Source organism: Triturus cristatus, chromosome 1_2, assembly GCF_964204655.1.
Source record: "Triturus cristatus chromosome 1_2, aTriCri1.1, whole genome shotgun sequence".
In the NCBI taxonomy this organism is placed as follows: domain Eukaryota; kingdom Metazoa; phylum Chordata; class Amphibia; order Caudata; family Salamandridae; genus Triturus; species Triturus cristatus.
The window spans coordinates 41646957-41667631 of NC_140580.1; the positions used below are offsets into that span (position 1 = coordinate 41646957).

Genomic DNA, 20675 nt, shown 5'->3' on the forward strand with positions numbered 1-20675 from the left:
AGAGGCGCAGTCGCCGACACTTCCCCCCTTTTCCTGGGTGGCGGGGTGGTTGACAGTTGGCCGGGATTGGCTAGAGTTTGTTGTTAGAGGTTTGGTAATGTGGGTCCAGGGACAGGTAAAGGGTAGACAGGTTGGATAAGTTTAGATTAGAGGTTGGTTAGTTACAGTTGCACTAAAGGCAGGTAGGGGTTACGGTCAGGGGAGTTTGGGAGTTGGGAAAGGTTACATGGTGTAGGATTGGGTTATATGTTGGTTATGGAAGGTTATGTTGTATTTTGGGGGGATGGGGGAAATGATGTGGGGATCGTAGGGGTGGGGGGAAAACACAAGGGGTCAGGAGGTTATTGTATAGCGAGGCGTTAGTTTTGTAAGGCAGTGGCCAAGGAGTTAAATTGTGATATGCACCTGTTTCAATAAAGCGGCCTTTTTCACACACAATAAAGGAGTTTGGTGTCGGCTTGCCCCCCTCTCCCCCCTTAATCTCCCAATGGCTGTAAAGCGTACCGATTCTTTTGTTAAGTGTCTGCTTATGTTTGCTTGCCTGTGATTGTTGAGAAAAATGAGAGAAGGGGGGGGAGACAATAGAGACACTCTTCGTTATATTAGCGGAAATGTGTGGAATGTTTGTCGGTGCATGTCTGCTTGTTTCTTTCTGTGTCACTCGAGAACAGCAAAAATGTATGTTGCACATTTTACAAAGCAACGAAAAGTTGAAATATCGCCGCCTTTGGGTTTCGTGTTTTTTGTTATAAGCAAACAAACCTGCTTTGTTCATTGAAAGACATTTCCCATGTGTTTTGGTATGTGCTGCAAATAGTATCGAAGTCAATAAGTATCGGCATGTCTTGCCCTAAGCCCCGCCCCCAAGCCCCGCCCACTCGCCACATTTAAATGAGTGCCTGCACTATTTTGCCCCCATTTAAAGCACTGGTCTTATGTCTATGTATTATGTTTCGTATCACATGTATTACACTTGCTGTTGTGTTTGTACTCGTTGGTTGTAACAATGCTTGTTTTATGGACAGAAAATACGATTTCCAAAGTCTGATCGCATACAGGTGATTTTTGAATAAGAACCATGCGAATGCTTGGCAGTAGGCATTGACTCTTCCGTGTTGCCGGTCTCGGCACGGACTGGGAAGACGTCATACGCATGTCACGCTCGATGTGCAGCGGCCATCATGGGTGTGATGTAACTATAGCCACACCCAAGTTCCAGAAGGCGCTTAGCCTTCCGCTTGTTGTCAAGGAGACAGCAGGTTTCAGTTCAGCGATGCTTACCCGACAAGCCGGCGCAACAGCTGCTGGAGTCTTCATGCTTCGGTCCTTTTTCTCAGTGTCTCGGTGAGAATTCCGGACATGCCTGCACAATAGAAAACATCAAAAGCTAAGTACTCTTTTTGTATTTCATGGCGCCCTACGCAAGAAAACTTCGGCATCTTTCCAGCTGAGAAAGACAAAACGGTAATTTTTGGGATCATTGTTTCTTGATGTAAGGAAACAATTTCAAGAAGGACTTTAAAGACAAAAGTAAAGACTTCAAGAGGATAGGAGGTCTAATATGTTATTGTAGTGTTTGTTATCTATTCTGCTTATTACAGTAATCATGATGGTGAGAATTTGCTGGAATATGTACAAGTAAGTTCAGCGCATCATTGTACACCTGTTCAAATGCGCTGTATGTGTCTTCTGAAAGTAACTTGAATCCCTTGTTTGTCACTATAGGCAACTCTTCGCACGTTATTGCTACACCATCACTTCTTGAGAGAACACAACTCAACAACAACCAGACACCAACCAGTCATCAGACAACACCATCATGACCATCAGACGACATCACGGACGCAACACAGCACACCTGTAGATCGCAGGTAGGGAACGAACAGACAGAACACACTAAGCATAAGCTTAAGTAGTAGAGCTAGTGTTGAAGTTCCTTCATAAACAATGTCATATTGATGATACTTTTGTCAGGTTGACAACAGGAACACAATAGCATCCAGTATCCAGCCCTCCTCCCTAACTCTTATCGTGTAGCATTAGTGGGTATTAAAATGCCCGAGTTGTACGAAAGGGGATTGGGAAGTTTGGCACATAGCGTCTCTGCGAACTTCAACAAGCGCCCTACAGGTAAGAGTGCTTTGTTACTAGTCTGTCAGAAGGCTAAGCCCACGGATATTAGTTCGCCCAGACGCTATGGATCCAGCTTCTCAGGTATCATTGAACGATATAGCTTCCATCCTGGCTGATATTAAGGCAGAAAATGCTGCATTACGTAAGGATATTTCCGAGCTACAAGCTAACATGCAAGCCTCTGCGCCACCAAGTTCTGCCACCTGGGGCTTTTCCCCTACGGCAAAACCAATACTGAAACCTTCTGTTTTCCAGCCTGCTATGCAAACATTGCATAGTAATACTCCGTCGTCATCAACACAAATACAAGTGGTGACTCCGATTACGGTCCCGTTAGCACCCCCAGAACGGTTTTATGGAGACAGTGCTAAATTTACTGTTTTCATGAACCAATACCATCTGCATTTTATTGCTAAACAAACTGCATTCCCAGATGATTCCTCTAAGAGTGCTTTTATTCTGTCGTATTTAGAAGGGGACGTGGCACTATGGTCAGTTCCATTTGTGGAGTGTGACGACCCCATTCTCTATGATCTCCGACGATTCAAAAACACCATGAGAAAATTGTTTGCTAAACACGTGTTTGTGCAGAGTGCAGATCACAAATTATTGAATCTAAAGCAAGGCTCTTCAGACTTGTTACATTATATTTCCCTCTTCAATAGACTAGTGATTGAAGCCTTAAGACTTAAGGCTGCTTTCAACACCTTTAATCTTACTTTTTTAAAAAAAAGATTGGGCTCCAAATTTATATAAATAGGCTCCTCCCACTTCTTAAGTCATGTCACCGAGTATTAGACTTTTTTATTCAGAGAGGGACAAGGAGCCTAGTTTTGAATAAGGTCCTGCTCAGAAGGCACCAAAGGAATATTGAGAACAGGAAGAGCAGTTCCTATGGGTAGCTAGTTAGGGAGGGAGAGGAAGTGGGGAAGCACAGGTCTTTTCTTCGTAATGCCCTCTCACACCCCAAGGGATGTCATGCTTCATCATTTGGGCATTTGCCCCTCGTCAGGCCGGCGCTGCAATGCCTGACGGGCTCCCGAAACCGGGGCTCTTTGTTGGGGATCTTTTGAAGAAGCCGTATGGGTGCGTGTGGGTGTGAGGGCAGGGTAGTGCACGAGGAGTGAGATGTTTTAAAAAAGGAATAGGGCCGTCCTACTTATTTAAGTATTTTTATTAATGAGGTAGCTCTAGCCTTGGTAAAAAGAGGTATAGAAGCCCTATTTAGGAGTGATGGTCCGTAAGGGCTAATCATGTGAGGGTGTGGTCAACATGTTTCGTGCCCCAGCTGCCCCAAAAAGGGTCAATTGCACTTCGTCAGGACCAAAAGTAGAACGTTTAAAGGTGAGTGCACTACCGTTTTAGCACTAGTTGCTTGGAACGGTAGGGGGTGATTAATAGGGAACTGGTACTGAGATGAGGATAGACCTGTGGTAAAGGAAACAACAAAAAAAGGGGGGGGGGGGGGGGAACAAGGTAACAATAACCAGCGAATAAAACCAGCCATCGACATATAGTGAATGCACTGGACATTAGTGCGCCTCAGTGAAGAAACAGAGTACACAAGTCTACTTATAGTGCACTCTAGGTGTTATAGGTATTTTGACCAGTGGGTGGTGGAGAGACGGGGAAGATCCGTCATGGACCTTCTAATGGTAGGGTGTCAGACGTCGTGATCGTACCGACGGTGCCGTGCTACGTGGACGGACTATAGACGGTCTCGAGTGACTAAGTCGCATACCAGTTTGTAAAAGGTACTGTGTGATGCTATAAAATCCTGTGCTGTGCGCGTGTGAATCCATCAAACCGGTATCCAAAGGCAGACAGGAATGATTAGGAGTAAAAACGATAAAACTAGTGACATAATGTCAACGTGAAAACGAAAGAGAGACATTAATTACAACGATCATTTACCGGTCAGGGAAGGTTAAGGTTGTTTGTGAACTAGTTCGCATACTAGTGTGAAGGCATGCCACAACGCGCTGATTTTAGGACATCCTACACCGTAAGCGAAGCAAAATTTAGATGGACTCACCCCTCACGACCTAGTTCCGGACAGACGGGGATAACAACAGAGCACAATAGTTGCTCCGGTTTCTATGGAGAGGCCAACCACAGATGGGAGGAACAGGTAGGAGAGAAAGGAGGTTAAAATTACGTTCGCATACTAACCAAACTGACGAACAGGCTTACCAACGGGATCCAGTCATACGTTCACGGTACTCACGTAGGTAGACTGGCAACTTGCTGGCGTCCTACCCTCGCTCTGGGCCCCGTGCAGGATACTTCCCTGGTGCATCTTAAATAGCGTTTGTTAAAAAGACGTCCCTCGACGTAGTGGCCATGTTGGAATGGGCTCTACTAGCGCACATGTCATGTGACATCCGGCGCGTGTGGAAGTAAACGGCGGCCATATCAGAACGGGGCAACTACAGTTCTGGGATAGTAACTGAGTCAAAAAGGGTTAGAAAGGGGGGGGCGGGGAGGGTAGGAGTGATTGCAACAACTCGTCGTGTATATTGACACGTGTAGTTATATAAGATACCTCTCTTGGAAAAGAATATATGTCATTATTTTTATAGAAAATTAAAAATATAAAAATATTAATTTCCTTTTCTGGTTGTGATCCCTGGGGGTATTGCAGATGTCGGTCATAGAAACCTTAGGGCACAACCCAAGATGAACAGGAGGTAGGTGGAGTAAGGGGGGTAGGTTGATGCGGACAAAACTTCAGGATAGCAAAGGAAGGGCTAGTTTTAGTGATTTATTTCAGCCCAAGGTATGTCATCATTCAGGCCCCTCGTGTGTGACGCAAGCTTGAACACCCAGCATTGTTCCTTTCTAAAAAGGGCTTCTTTGGTGATAACTGGGAAAGCCTCTAAAATAGTCCAATTTAGCTTATTTGGTGTATGATTATGTGCCGCATAGTGAGAACACATCTTGGTGTTCGTTTTTTTGCAACGTACATTGCTTCTGTGTTCGGTTAGTCTTGTCTTCACTGGGCGTGTGGTCATCCCAATGTATTGCAACGAACACGGGCATGTAATTAGATAAATGCAATTGCGTGTGTTGCAATTTGTGTGTTTCTTCTGGGTCCAAATCCAGTTGGTAGTCAATTGGACTGTTTTACTTACTCGGGTGAGTGGGCAAACCACACATTGGCCACAGGGGTAATGCCCGCTTACCGGAGGCAAGTTCCACAAGGTATTGGAGACTGTAGGGGCCGGTGGTTTGGGTCTAGTGTTAATTAGGAGATCCTTGATGTTGGCTGTGCGTTTGAAAGCAAATCTCGGTTTTCTTAGAGACAGATCACCCGAGTCTAGTATTCGCCAGTGTTTATTGATGACCCTTTTTAACAAGTTAGACTCTGGAGTGAAGGTGGTCACACATGTGATGAGGTCTGATTCTGGTTTTGTCTGTGATTCGAGAAGGGTTGACCTATTGGTATTGCGTGCTCGTTTTTTTGCATTGTTGATAATGCGGGCAGGATATTGTCTCAGAGTTAGATTCTTACCAAGTTCAGATGCTTGCTTATTGTAGTCATCTATCTTGCTACAGTTCCTACGGATGCGTAAGAACTGCCCGTAGGGGAGATTGTCTTTTAGTGCCTTGGGGTGAAAACTATTGTATTGTAAAGGACAATGGCTGTCGGTGGGTTTTTTATAAGTTATCGTCTCCAAGGTACCCATGTTTTTAATGATCATCAGATCGAGGAATGGTAGTTCCTGTTGAGAACAGGTTGCAGTAAATTTGAGGAAAGGGTTCAGACCGTTCACCCATGACAGAAAGTTCGGGATAATATCCATGCTGCCTTTCCAAAAGATTAAAATATCATCAATGTAACGTCTCCAAAGGAGAACGTTACTCAAGAAGGGATTGGTGTCAGTGAGCACATGTTTGCCCTCAAAGTCTGACATGTAGAGACATGCCAGGCTCGGGGCGAAGGTGCTGCCCATCGAAGTTCCTTGGGTCTGATGGAACAGTTGATCCTCAAATAAAAAGAAATTCTCAGTAAGAGCAATATTGGCACATTCCATAATAAAGCTCACGGGGGTTGGTGAATCCCAGTTGGTATTGAGCAGGATCGTCTCCACCACCTCAAGAGTGTTAAGCTGAGGGATATTGGTGTAGAGGGCCTCCACATCCAGAGTGAGAAGTACATCTGGATGTGGGCCCTCCTGGTTAGTAAGTTCAATCAGTTTTAGAACGTCTCTGGTGTCTTGGAGAAATGTGGGGGTGGTTTTCACCAATGGGCGGAAAAAGTAATCGCAAAATTTGGATAGAGGTTCCAAGAGGGACCCTATGCCGGACACAATGGGTCTCCCGGGGGGTGGGGAGACCCCTTTGTGAATCTTTGGCAAAGTGTAAAAGTAGGGTAGTCTAGGGTTGGTATTGACTAAAAAGTCAGCTTCGTTTTTTGAAATCCATCCTTGGTGGAGTGCCGCCGTGACCATGGAGTTGATTTTGGTGGAGAGGCGTGGTGTAGGATCTGTAGTGAGCGGTGTATAGTAATTAGTATTTTGTAGTTGGCGTAGACATTCCGTCCGGTAGTCTGTGCTAGCCATGATAACTATAGCACCACCTTTATCAGCTTCCTTGATATTAATAGAGGCGTCATTAGCTAAGGTTTTTATGGCTAATGTCTCAGCTTGAGTGACGTTGGAAAATTTTAGAGATTGAAGTTTCTCAGAAATTTCTTTGAGAACTGCTTTCTCAAAAGTCAAGACTTCTGGAGGCACCATACTTGAGGTGGGTGTAAAGGTCGAGGGTTTACGTAGGCCAGTATCCCTTGGAGGTAGGTTTGGTTGGTTGCCAAAATGGGCCTTCAGGCAGATTTTTCTGAAGAGATTTTGCACTTCAAGATTAGTCCGAAAGACATCCACTTTGGGGGTAGGTACAAATCCTAGGCCCCTTTTCCTTTTAAGTAAAACAGTCCAATTGACTACCAACTGGATTTGGACCCAGAAGAAACACACAAATTGCAACACACGCAATTGCATTTATCTAATTACATGCCCGTGTTCGTTGCAATACATTGGGATGACCACACGCCCAGTGAAGACAAGACTAACCGAACACAGAAGCAATGTACGTTGCAAAAAAACGAACACCAAGATGTGTTCTCACTATGCGGCACATAATCATACACCAAATGAGCTAAATTGGACTATTTTAGAGGCTTTCCCAGTTATCACCAAAGAAGCCCTTTTCAGAAAGGAACAATGCTGGGTGTTCAAGCTTGCGTCACACACGAGGGGCCTGAACGATGACATACCTTGGGCTGAAATAAATCACTAAAACTAGCCCTTCCTTTGCTATCCTGAAGTTTTGTCCGCATCAACCTACCCCCCTTACTCCACCTACCTCCTGTTCATCTTGGGTTGTGCCCTAAGGTTTCTATGACCGACATCTGCAATACCCCCAGGGATCACAACCAGAAAAGGAAATTATTATTTTTATATTTTTAATTTTCTATAAAAATAATGACATATATTCTTTTCCAAGAGAGGTATCTTATATAACTACACGTGTCAATATACACGACGAGTTGTTGCAATCACTCCTACCGTCCCCGCCCCCCCCTTTCTAACCCTTTTTGACTCAGTTACTATCCCAGAACTGTAGTTGCCCCGTTCTGATATGGCCGCCGATTACTTCCACACGCGCCGGATGTCACATGACATGTGCGCTAGTAGAGCCCATTCCAACATGGCCACTACGTCGAGGGACGTCTTTTTAACAAACGCTATTTAAGATGCACCAGGGAAGTATCCTGCACGGGGCCCAGAGCGAGGGTAGGACGCCAGCAAGTTGCCAGTCTACCTACGTGAGTACCGTGAACGTATGACTGGATCCCGTTGGTAAGCCTGTTCGTCAGTTTGGTTAGTATGCGAACGTAATTTTAACCTCCTTTCTCTCCTACCTGTTCCTCCCATCTGTGGTTGGCCTCTCCATAGAAACCGGAGCAACTATTGTGCTCTGTTGTTATCCCCGTCTGTCCGGAACTAGGTCGTGAGGGGTGAGTCCATCTAAATTTTGCTTCGCTTACTGTGTAGGATGTCCTAAAATCAGCGCGTTGTGGCATGCCTTCACACTAGTATGCGAACTAGTTCACAAACAACCTTAACCTTCCCTGACCGGTAAATGATCGTTGTAATTAATGTCTCTCTTTCGTTTTCACGTTGACATTATGTCACTAGTTTTATCGTTTTTACTCCTAATCATTCCTGTCTGCCTTTGGATACCGGTTTGATGGATTCACACGCGCACAGCACAGGATTTTATAGCATCACACAGTACCTTTTACAAACTGGTATGCGACTTAGTCACTCGAGACCGTCTATAGTCCGTCCACGTAGCATGGCACCGTCGGTACGATCACGACGTCTGACACCCTACCATTAGAAGGTCCATGACGGATCTTCCCCGTCTCTCCACCACCCACTGGTCAAAATACCTATAACACCTAGAGTGCACTATAAGTAGACTTGTGTACTCTGTTTCTTCACTGAGGCGCACTAATGTCCAGTGCATTCACTATATGTCGATGGCTGGTTTTATTCGCTGGTTATTGTTACCTTGTTTGCCCCCCCCCCCCCCTTTTTGTTGTTTCCTTTACCACAGGTCTATCCTCATCTCAGTACCAGTTCCCTATTAATCACCCCCTACCGTTCCAAGCAACTAGTGCTAAAACGGTAGTGCACTCACCTTTAAACGTTCTACTTTTGGTCCTGACGAAGTGCCATTGACCCTTTTTGGGGCAGCTGGGGCACGAAACATGTTGACCACACCCTCACATGATTAGCCCTTACGGACCATCACTCCTAAATAGGGCTTCTATACCTCTTTTTACCAAGGCTAGAGCTACCTCATTAATAAAAATACTTAAATAAGTAGGACGGCCCTATACCTTTTTTAAAACATCTCACTCCTCGTGCACTACCCTGCCCTCACACCCACACGCACCCATACGGCTTCTTCAAAAGATCCCCAACAAAGAGCCCCGGTTTCGGGAGCCCGTCAGGCATTGCAGCGCCGGCCTGACGAGGGGCAAATGCCCAAATGATGAAGCATGACATCCCTTGGGGTGTGTGAGGGCATTACGAAGAAAAGACCTGTGCTTCCCCACTTCCTCTCCCTCCCTAACTAGCTACCCATAGGAACTGCTCTTCCTGTTCTCAACCGAGTATTAGACCCCATGTGGTATTCAGAGGCTCCCCCGCCAACATGCGCAAGTTCTTAAATTGAAACACCATACAATGCAGTCTAAGGTCAGGTAGTGCCAACCCCTCCTTCTTTAGACAACTTCTTAGTTTTTTCCAGGAGAGCCGTATCCCACGGGATGCCCAAATAAAACTAGATATCTTCCCTTGTATTTCATTAATTTCATCTTTAGGGAAACTAAGTGGAATGCAGTTAAAAAGGTAAGTTAATTTTGGGAAAACAGACATTTTTATTAAAATAACCTTCCCATATATTGACAGGGGTAGATTTTTCCAACTAGCTAGTTTTCAATCTACCTCCTTCATCACTCGCTTAAAGTTACGAGCGGGGATCTCATCGATTTTATCTACAATTGTTATCCCCAGATATTTAATCTCTGAACAAACTCTGCCGCCCCATCCTACAATGTTCCAGCACTTTACTTCCGTTTTTGAGATATTAATTAAGTATCCATAAAGTGCACAGAACTCAGTTGTCAACTGTTCTATCCTCGTCAATGTTTGCACTGGATCGGAGGTATAGACTACCAAATAATCTGTGTATAGTGCAATTTTACTATGCGTTGGAAGCTGGTGGATAGGTATTTTCTACTCATCTGTTCTTAACTTGTGCACAAATGGTTCCATATATATATCAAAAAGAAGGGGGGGCAGGGGGCACCCCTGTCTCGTCTCCCTCCTAATATTAAAACTCCCTGTCAATGCACAAATTTATAAAAATTTTAGCCTTGGGCTGCTCATATACTTTATGCAGTGCCTGAATAAAATTGGTACTAAAACCCATTGTATCTAGAACCGCCCAAAGGAATAACCAGCTAACACGATCAAAAGCTTTGGCAGCGTCAATTGTGATCACCGCCAAAGGGATCAATCTCGTGACTGCAATGTCTATTGTCCCTATCAATGTGAGTGTGAGTTTTTGTATTTGTCTCTTGGGGACAAACCCTTTCTGGTCAGTGTGTCTCAACTGAGGGGCAACCTTGGCCAGTCTCCCCGCCAGTATACCTGTACAAGTTTTAAGATCCACATTTAATAAGGAGATTGGTCGATATGAATCGGCATTTCTAGGATCCTTAGCCGGTTTTAAAATTAACATAATTATGGCCTCATTCTATGAATTCGGGTTCCGCTCACCTTCCCTATATATAGCATTAGAAAGGGTCATCAGTTCCGGTGCAATCTCCTCTATTATCAATTTATAGACCTCAACCGGAACTGAATCAGGGTCTGCCGCCTTACCATTCTTCATGTGTTTGAGTTGGTCTCTTATTTCCTCTTCTATAATTGGAGCACTGACCCTGTTCCTCTCTTCTGTTGTTAAGACCGGGAGGCCGATGATGTTTAACTAGCCCTTTAAGGCCCCTACATCCGGCCTTCCTAACTCTGCATACAATTCGGAGAAGAGTTTTACTATGTTTTCCTGATTTTCTTCCTCATTGTTTGTAACATCCCCCTCGGGATTAATAACCAACTATCCAATGTGGTTTCTCTCCCTATCTGCCCTCACCTTCCAGGCTAATACTGCTCCTGCTTTTTCGCCATACTCAAAGTGTTGCATACGGCTCGCCTCCCACCTTTCTCTGCTCTTTGTTTCTAATCTCTTTCTATAATTCATTCTGGCTTCATCCAATTTTTTTTTCCCATCTCCTCACTATACTGTGTGTCCTGGAGCATCCTTCCTTCTAATGACCCAATCTCCTCCTCTAAATTTTTTAATTCAGCTCGTTCCACTATATTCTTATATGAGACCTGACTTTGCAAACCCCCCCAAGTATAGGCCTTGAAAGTATCCCAGATAACTCCAATTGATGCTGAGTGAGCATTAATCCGGACAAATTCTACAGTTTTTTCCTTCAACAGGGCAGCCACACCTAAATCCAATAAAATGGCACTCTTCAGTGTCCATCTAACATGTACTAACATAGTACCAATCTATTCCTGGGGGCATGGGAGAACGAGATCCGGAAGGACCCAACACTAGGACCATGATGGAGCCAGGTTATCATCTGGCTCCGCTACATAGACGATCTGTTTGTGGTGTGGAGAGGTAGCGAAACAAGTGCAATCAGTTTCATCAACACGCTCAACACAAACAACCTCAACCTGAAATTAACACACAACTTGAGCAAACATGCCATTAAATTCCTTGATGTAGTCGTAGAGGTCAAGGGAGATAAACTGAACACTAAGCTACACCGCAAAGACACTGCGGGTAACAGTTTGCTTTATGCTCTCAGTTGTCACCCAGATCCTTCTCTTTATCACAGACTTGATTCTGGGCTGCATTGCATTTCAGTAATTACACACCAGGACAGGAGCCAATTTTGGAAGCTACGATAGAGCAGCATGGCAGTGATACGTGACCACAGCAACCCACTGTGGTTTTATTGTTATTGTATCAGGACTGAAGGCATGGAACTTCCCTGGAGGAACACTTAATTACACCACAAGTACCAGGAGCCAAAGCGGTGCCCACGCCCACTGGGGCGAGTACTCAGTTAAAAAATGGTGTGTAGTTACTGAAATACAATGCAGCCCAGAATCAAGCCTGTGATAAAGAGAAGGATCTCGAAACGCGTCGGCTTTGTGAAATGAGCTGTGGATTTCGTTCATGCTGTAGCTGCAGCTTCCAAAAAAGAAATCTAGTGGCTATACTTACTTGTGTGGGCTTCTGCTGTTTGAAGCAACTCTTTGTGTTTGGATTGAAACGGCTAGCCTAGCCATAGCAGAAGCCCCACTGCCTAAAGCGGACATTGGCTGCGCCAACCGTCGTATGCTAATTATGGACAGGAGCCGATTTTGGAAGCTACGATAGAGCAGCATGGCAGTGATACGTAACCACAGCAACCCACTGTGGTTATATTGCGATTATATCAGGACTGAATGCATGGAACCTCACTGGAGGAATACTTAATTACACCGCAAGTACCAGGATCCAAAGCGGCGACCACACCCACTGGAGCAAGTACTCAGTTAAAAAATGGTGTGTAATTACTGAAATGCAATGCAGCCCAGAATCAAGCCTTTGATAAAGAGAAGGCTCTCGAAACGTGTCGGCTTTGTGAAAGGAGCTGTGGATTTCTTTCGTGCTTTAGCCGCAGCTTCCAATAAAGAAATCGAGTGGCTATACTTACCTGTGTGGGCTTCTGCTGTTTGAGGCAACTCTTTGTGTATGTATGTATGTGTGTATATATATATATCCAGATATTCTGCTTCAAATGCGCAGTCCTACGCAAGAAAACAGACGATACGGACCACAATTCGGTGCTTAATTTTTATTTCGTGCAGACAGTCGCCATGACGTGTTTCAGCCCTTCCCACGGGCCTTGATCACATGACACAGTGGAATACCATACATTGGTTTAAATAGTTTAAACATGACGACGTTACCATTGGACACAAAGGCATACAAGCATGATAGAAATAGAAAACATATATGCTTATTCAACTACAAGTCTGTTTTTTTCTCTCAGTTCCACTTTACATTTCTAAAAAAGGGGGAATGTGCAAAATGTCACAATAGAGCCTCTATTAGAAACCAACAATGTTTGCAAATTAAATAAATGAATCACAAACAATTTTTGGTTCAATCTAAAACCATGCATGAAAATATACATAAAACGTCGTCCACAATTAAACCAATGTAGAAACAAATGATAAATACAGTGCAAATTGGTGCAAAATAGGGCAAAAGATTTTTTTGAATTTAAACGTATATAAAATATATTTTTTTATATTTTTCTGAGCAGCATGTATATCAATACGAAACTCATTCTAGTATAATCAGACCCAGATATTGCTGACCAAGAAAAGAAGGGGGGAAGGAAGGGGGGTTTCAAAGAGAAAGGGAAAACGGGGGAGGGACAGAGGGAGGGGGCCAAAAGGGGTGGAGGGGGGGAGAAGAGGGCGAAACGTGAGTACGATTGAATACCTAATCAAACACTGGAGCCCCAGTGATGTGTATTCAATGTTCATTAAGACTCACAAATCCTACTAAAGTTCAAATGCAATGCATGTTAGCAAAAAGTGGTAGTCTATCGCCATTCAAATTGGAACTCCATAAGATACCGGTATAAATACCCAGGAGCTAAATATGGGATACATGGTATGATGTAAGTATAAATAATGATCATCACATATCAGGCTGGAGATCAAATATCCCTCTATTGGTCATGAGTAAACAAAGAAACCTACACATATATACCACCAAATAGATACACAATAGATATTAAATAAGTAGATATATTACAATCTAAAATAGATTAAATAAACTAAATATTCCCATGTGTAAAGGTCATATATACAATTGTGTAAAATGGTTGCTAAAATACTCATAAATAATCAATAAATATAAGTATAAAAATCCCCAAATCAGAGGATAACCCATAAATAACTTTCAAAAAGATATAAAACATTCCTGATTAAGATCTTATGACAAAAAATGGTCAAAAATCTGGGATATTTTTTGTTAAAGACATGCAAACAGATCCTCAGTAACATTGAGACCACTTGATTGTTTAGTATTTAATTCTAGAATATATCTGGTCTCAAGTTGGCGCAGTTTTTCTTCCCTGTTGCCCCCTCTTCTACTAGCAGGAACAGAATCGATCACAAAATATCTTAAATCTCGGCTTCTGGAATCATGCTTAGACTTAAAGTGCCTTGCCACTGGGTAGGTATTGTCTTGGTTATTTATCGCCCTAAGATGTTGCAGTATTCTTTTGTGTACTTGGAGTTTTGTGCTCCCTACATAAAGTAGATTGCATGGGCATGACAATACATAGATGGCATATTCTGTTTTACATGTCAGTAGTCTGTTGATCTTATGGTCTTTTTGGTCAAACGGGGTGAAGTATGACGTTTTATTCTCACCATGCTGACATGCTTTGCATGATTTGCAATTAAAGAAGCCTGTATGCGTTTGTAACCAATTTGCAGATTCAATAACTTCAGGACTAGTTCTAACGAGTTCATCTCGCATAGAACGTCCTCTGCTGTAGGTTATAGAGGGCCATTTGGGCAGTTTGGGGCCTATTGTAGGAACACTCAAAATCAAAGGCCAGTTCCTCTTTATAATGGATTCGACATTCTTGTGCTGTTGGCTATATTGGACAATGAATCTAAATTATTTTCTGATTTCCTCCCTATTGGCATCAACACTAGTGTCAGTCATATTGCCTACTACACCTAGTAGCTCCAACCTGTTTCTACGCATGGATTTGACAATGGCATTATCAATGATGTTTTCCAAGTATCCCCTTTCCTTAAATCTCTGTTTACTTCTTTTTGGGCTATCAGTAGATCACTCTCCTTACTGTGGATCCGTCTGAGCCTCAACATCTCACCATAGGTGATACTATTTACCAGGTGTTTCACATGCGAGCTGCTAGCGTGGAGTGTGGAGTTTCCAGCCGTGGATTTGCGATGGAGCTTGGTTTCTAATTTGTTATTCTCAATAAAAACCTCTGTGTCCAAAAAGCTCACTGAAGTAGTACTTATGTTAGCAGTGAAGTGCAGGTTTAGGTTATTTACATTAATTGCCTGCACGAACTCTTGAGCTGTATCCAAGCTACCATCCCAAACAATGAACAGGTCGTCGATAAACCGTAACCATGACTTGACATTAGTAGTCATAGCCTTCTTGTGTTCTGTCATGAGGACCAGCTCCTCCCACCTGCCCATGTGTAAACATGCATAGCTTGGGGAGATGCTGGCCCCCATCGCAACACCTCTTAACTGCCTGTACAGAAGGTTGTGGAACATAAAAATATTGTTATTCAAGCAGAAATCGACCATTTCAAGTAACATCTTTCTGTGGTTCACCATATTACCCATAGATTTTTCCAAAAAGAAATCAAGTGCTCTCAACCCGTCTGCATGTTGAATACTCGTGTAAAGTGAGCTGACATCAAGAGCAATCAATAAAAAGCTTGGTTCCCATACAAGATTCTTAATTTTACGTAAAAAGTCACTTGTGTCACTCACATAAGATGGAAGGGCTTTCACCAGACTCTGAAGGACAAAATCCACATATTGGGATGTATGTTCAAGGCACCAATTGTTCTTTAGAAACTTAAGTTCCTGTCCAGTAAGCGGACCATCTTATTTCCAAGTTGACCGTTTTTTATAGAAGATTGTAGACATCTCTTTTAAATCAGTTCTATTGCATCTCGTGTAGCACGCTCTATCATTTAGCTGGTTGTAGGCTTCTTTGGTGTATTTGTCTTTAGTCATTAAAACGATATTTCCACCCTTGTCTGAGGCCCGGATTATGATTTTGTTATTTTTCTTCAATTTAGATATTAAAGTGATATAATCCGCTTTTTCTTTATTGTACTTTGATTTGCCTCTGTGTGTCTTTATATTGAGTTCCTTCAATTGTTCTGTTACCTGATCATGGAACAGATCGATCGAGTCCTTTAACATAATCGCGTTAAAGGTTGACTTAGGTTTGAATTGGGTTAGAGGATATCCAATTGTTACGGGCATTGCATTGGATTCAATGATGGATTCATTCTGTTCTTCATGAGGTATGTCAGATCTATCTCTAGATTGTTGTGGGTCCCATAATTCCTGCATCTCATTCAAGAAAAATTCATATATATATATATATATATATATATATATATATATCATGGCAGGCGAGGAGGAATAAAATTATTCATCTTACTTAATGAGGTCTACGTTCGTTCTTTTCCTGGAGAAAAATGTGGATGAAGAGTTTGGATATATATATATATATATATACATACATACATATATATATATATATACATATATATATTATCTACTGGCAAAAATTAAAAATAAATACATAACTTAGCATTTAAAAAACCGTACAAATTCACTGAAAAAACCATAGGTTTCACACACGTTATAGTTAGGAATTAGCATTTAAAAAACCTTGCAAATTCACTTAAAAAACCATAGGTTTCACACAAGTTATAGTTAGCTGTACATTTCACTCGTAAAAAACCAATGAAATTCCACGTTATAGTTAGATCAGGTAACTATAACTTGCGCGACCGCAATGCACAATGTGTCATTTCAGATGTCATCATTGATGTCATGAGTGATGTCACTGACCATGTCATAAGTGATGTAATATGTGACGTCATCAGCAGTGCATTGCGGGCGCGCAAGTTATAGTTACCTGATCTAACTATAACGTGGAATTTCATTGGTTTTTTACGAGTGAAATGTACAGCTAACTATAACTTGTGTGAAACCTATGGTTTTTTAAGTGAATATATACATATATATATATATATACACATACATATATATATATTACCTACTGGCGGTCGCCAGTAGGTAGTTATAGTTAGGACCCCTTTTCCATAGAAAAACCTCAACATTCTATTTTGAATAACTTTGGCGCCGGTCGATGAATCCTCGCGAATTTCTCAAAATAGGTGGGGCGCTACGCTCCGCTCCTACCCTGAAAGTCTCGGGGGGATTCGTCAAGCGGGGGCTGAGATAAAAGGGGGGTCCCAAAACGCGTTTTTCCCATGCATTTTTCCATAGGACCTTTAGAACGAGCTACAGCCCGAACGGCTGAACAGAATTACTAGAAATTTGGCAGAGAGGTAGTCCCTAGGTCAAGGAAGTGCCTTTTGTAGGTCTGGTGTAAATCTGTTCAGTAGATTCTGAGAAAATAGCCTTTAAATCAATATATATATCTGAGCCCGCTTACGGTACGCTTACCGTACGCTTACCGTAAGCGTACGGTGGCGTGCGCGAGCGCGATTCTGATTGGCTCTTAGATCTTAGTAAACATTCGAATCGGCCGAAACCAGGAAGCGGCGTCCGCCATTTTGTCTCTCGCACTGAGTGTTGTTTATCAAACATGATGGCCAAAAACATGTTACGGGGCTGTTTTGACAACTCCCTCCCACATAGTCATGTTGAGGGAGTCCCCAAACATCCCCCAAGAGCAAAAACGGTTTTATTTTTTTTTCGGCAATTTCGCCGAGTACGCTTACCGTACGCTTACCGTAAGCGTACGGTAAAAAAAATAAAATAAAAAAAACACTATCCACACTTACCCCACCCCCTGTGCTTTTGGTGGCCGTAGGCCACCAAATGTACAGGGCTTATTAATAGGTAAAAAAAACTAAATTTTGGCAACATGAAATTATAAAATCGAAATAAAAAAAACACTATCCACATTGACCCCACCCCCTGTGCTTTTGGTGGCCGAAGGCCACCAAATGTACAGGGCTTATTAAAGTTGATAAAAACCGTGCACGGAACGAACTGCGTTAAGTGGGCGCGCACGCCTCGAATGGCGTAAAGTAACTTAGCATTTAAAAAACCGTACAAATTCACTGAAAAAACCATAGGTTTCACACACGTTATAGTTAGGAATTAGCATTTAAAAAACCTTGCAAATTCACTGAAAAAACCATAGGTTTCACACATGTTATAGTTAGCGGAAATTTTACTGATAAAAAACCAGTGAAATTGCCCCGTTATAGTTAGTGCTGGCAACTATAACTCACGCGACCGCAATCTTCTGCTGATGACATATGTGTCTTTATGAAAAAAAAATATTTGTAATATATGTATAGCTAAAAATGTATGGAAGAAGACATGGGCAAATAAGTGTCTAAATACAGTATTAGCATCAGCAGAGGATTGCGGTCGCGTGAGTTATAGTTGCCAGCACTAACTATAACGGGGCAATTTCACTGGTTTTTTATCAGTAAAATTTCCGCTAACTATAAAATGTGTGAAACCTATGGTTTTTTCAGTGAATATATATATATATACATATATATATATATATATATATATGAAGAAAAAGCACTCGTTTTTCAACTCACTTTATTGTTTGCGGCAGGAACACAACCGGTGCAATCACTTAATGACTTTAACCCTTAAAGTCCTGATGCGTTTCGGGCTATTGATCGCCCTTGTTCACAGGTAGGTTAAAAGCAACTTTGTACATATGCTATTGTGGATCAAGGATGCACCTAAATTTGGAACTGATTCAGATGAAATAGTATTGTCTTTCATTGAACAGTATGTGACATGTGAGATTCCAAGAGAAGGAGGAGATAGAAGCTTGAGACAGCAAGTTTTACGTTTCCAAAGTCACCGTTGTGGAAAGTACTGCCGACGAAAATACAAATCTAAAGGAAAATGTTATACCAAGTGTCGGTTTGCATTTCCCCGTCCAGTAATTTCTAAAGGAAGAGTAAATTCTCTTTTTTCTTCTCTAAGGCACACAATAACTCGCAAATCTCCAAAGAATACCTACAACTTAAAAAGAACAGAACTGCCAAAGTATATTAATGATTACAATCCGGTTATTTTAAAAATGTGGAGTGCAAACATAGACATCCAGTATGTTGCAGACAACTCAATTGCTGTTGCATGCTACGTTACATCGTATATAACTAAATCAGAAAAAAACGAGATGAAACAAATGTGGGAAGAAATTGCACAATGAAGAGCCTTAGCAAAAAATGGTACAGCTTAACTTTGAAAATGCTTTCCCACAGAGAAATTGTATCCTATGAATGGTCAGACCGCTTGTCCTCTTCAAGTTTATATTCAAAATCCCGAGGGATCATTTGGGTAAGTTTAGGTCTTGCCTGCTCACGAAATAGAGTGTTGAAATCGTAAGAACAAATTGAATACTTAGCAGCAAATGAACCAGACAGTACAGACATTCTTAAAACTAATATGTTGGATACATACTATCTGAAAAGAAGTCGACATCTGGAACAGCTATGCCTTTATGAAGTACTTCAACATTACGGCTTTAAAAGAAATGTTAAACAGAATTTAAAAGAAGGAAAATATGCAGTAGTTGGATGTGATGGATGTTTAGTAAAACACGCAAAAGGTAACCTTATCAACCACAAGAAACTCAGTTGTAAAACTCCAGATAAGTGAGAATTTTACTATTTAGCACTTCTCCCACTGTTCAAACCATGGCGTAGCGAAAGTGAATTACTTGGAGATTTCGACTGCTACGAAGATTCTTTTAATGCATGTAAAGGTAGCATTGCATGTTCAATTTTCCCTACATATTTAAAAATGTTGAATGATGAAGTTGAACAGGAAAAGGTTATTACAGCTGAAGTTGCTAATGAAAGTTCTCAAGATAGTCAAAGTTCTGGTCCATGTAGTCAAGATCCACTTGGACAACCAATAGTGGAAAATGAAGCAGCGATTGCTATGCATGAAGTCGAAATTGCAATACAACAAGCACCAGAGGAGAACATTACATTAGAAAAGTTAGAAGAACAGAAAGAAATATATGTACAAGTGAGAGAACAGATAGAACATGGTTTGTTACATGAAAAAAAGAATGTGTATGTTCATCATTTAAACCTATTCTGATGTACATCAGTGGTCAAGCTGGAACGGGTAAAAGTTTTTAATTAAAATTTTGACCAGTTATCTTCAAAGAAGTACTGGTTCACATTTATCTTGTGTGGTAACAGCTACAACTGGATTAGCTGCACACAATGTTAAAGGAATTACTTTGCATAGATTACTGATGTTACCAGTTGAGCATGATAATAAATTAGAATATCAGAAGTTGTCTGGAGAAGCTTCTTATGAAGTGTCAAGAGTGCTGAAGAAGATGAAACTTTTAATTATTGATGAGGTGAGCATGGTCTCTAACTTAGGGGCCGATTCCGATCCTGTATTTTTTTTCCCCGTCCGACTCGTATCGGTAAATTTTTTCATACAAATCGTACAAGTCCCGTCCAACCCGTGAAGTACGATTCGTACGGGAAAAATAAAACTTTTCCCGATCCGATTTGTACCAGACGGACCCGAACACTTTTCCGTACAAATTGTAAAAATGCAGTCCAACCGTACTAGTACGATCCGGACCGGCTTTCCGATTTACGATTTGTACGGAAAACGTCCCGTACACGGGGAATGCCATTACCCGCTACGAAGCGAACTTTGTACGACTCGTATCCCGGGAAAAGTTGTTCCCGGGGTGCGAGTCGTACAGGGGTACGAGTCGTACAGGCATACACCCCTGTGCGTTGTGTATGTACAGTGCGTACACCAACATCGCGTATGTACTGTGCGTACCCTCAACATCGCGTACCCCAACATCGCGTACCCCAACATCGCGTATGTACGGTGCGTACATACGCGATGTTGGGGTATGCGATGTTGGGGTACACGATGTTGGGGTACATGATGTTGGGGTACGCACAGTACATACGCAATGTTGGGGTACACACCGTACATACACAACGCACGGGGGTGTATGCCTGTACGACTCGTACCCCTGGGGACTCTGCTTTTACAGCTGTTTTTGGCTTCCGTAAGAAAAGA

The 20675-nt window shown here is 42.2% G+C and overlaps 1 long non-coding RNA gene across 1 annotated transcript in view; it reads left to right on the plus strand.

Moving 5' to 3' along the window:
- Positions 1 to 1291: 1291 nt before the first annotated feature.
- The window catches only part of LOC146866710 (uncharacterized), a 34979-nt gene continuing 15595 nt past the window's right edge, over positions 1292 to 20675 (plus strand). The window contains exons 1-2 of the long non-coding RNA XR_014965776.1: positions 1292 to 1464; positions 1726 to 1871. This is a non-coding gene — a long non-coding RNA (uncharacterized LOC146866710). The remainder of the gene's footprint in view (positions 1465 to 1725; positions 1872 to 20675) is intronic.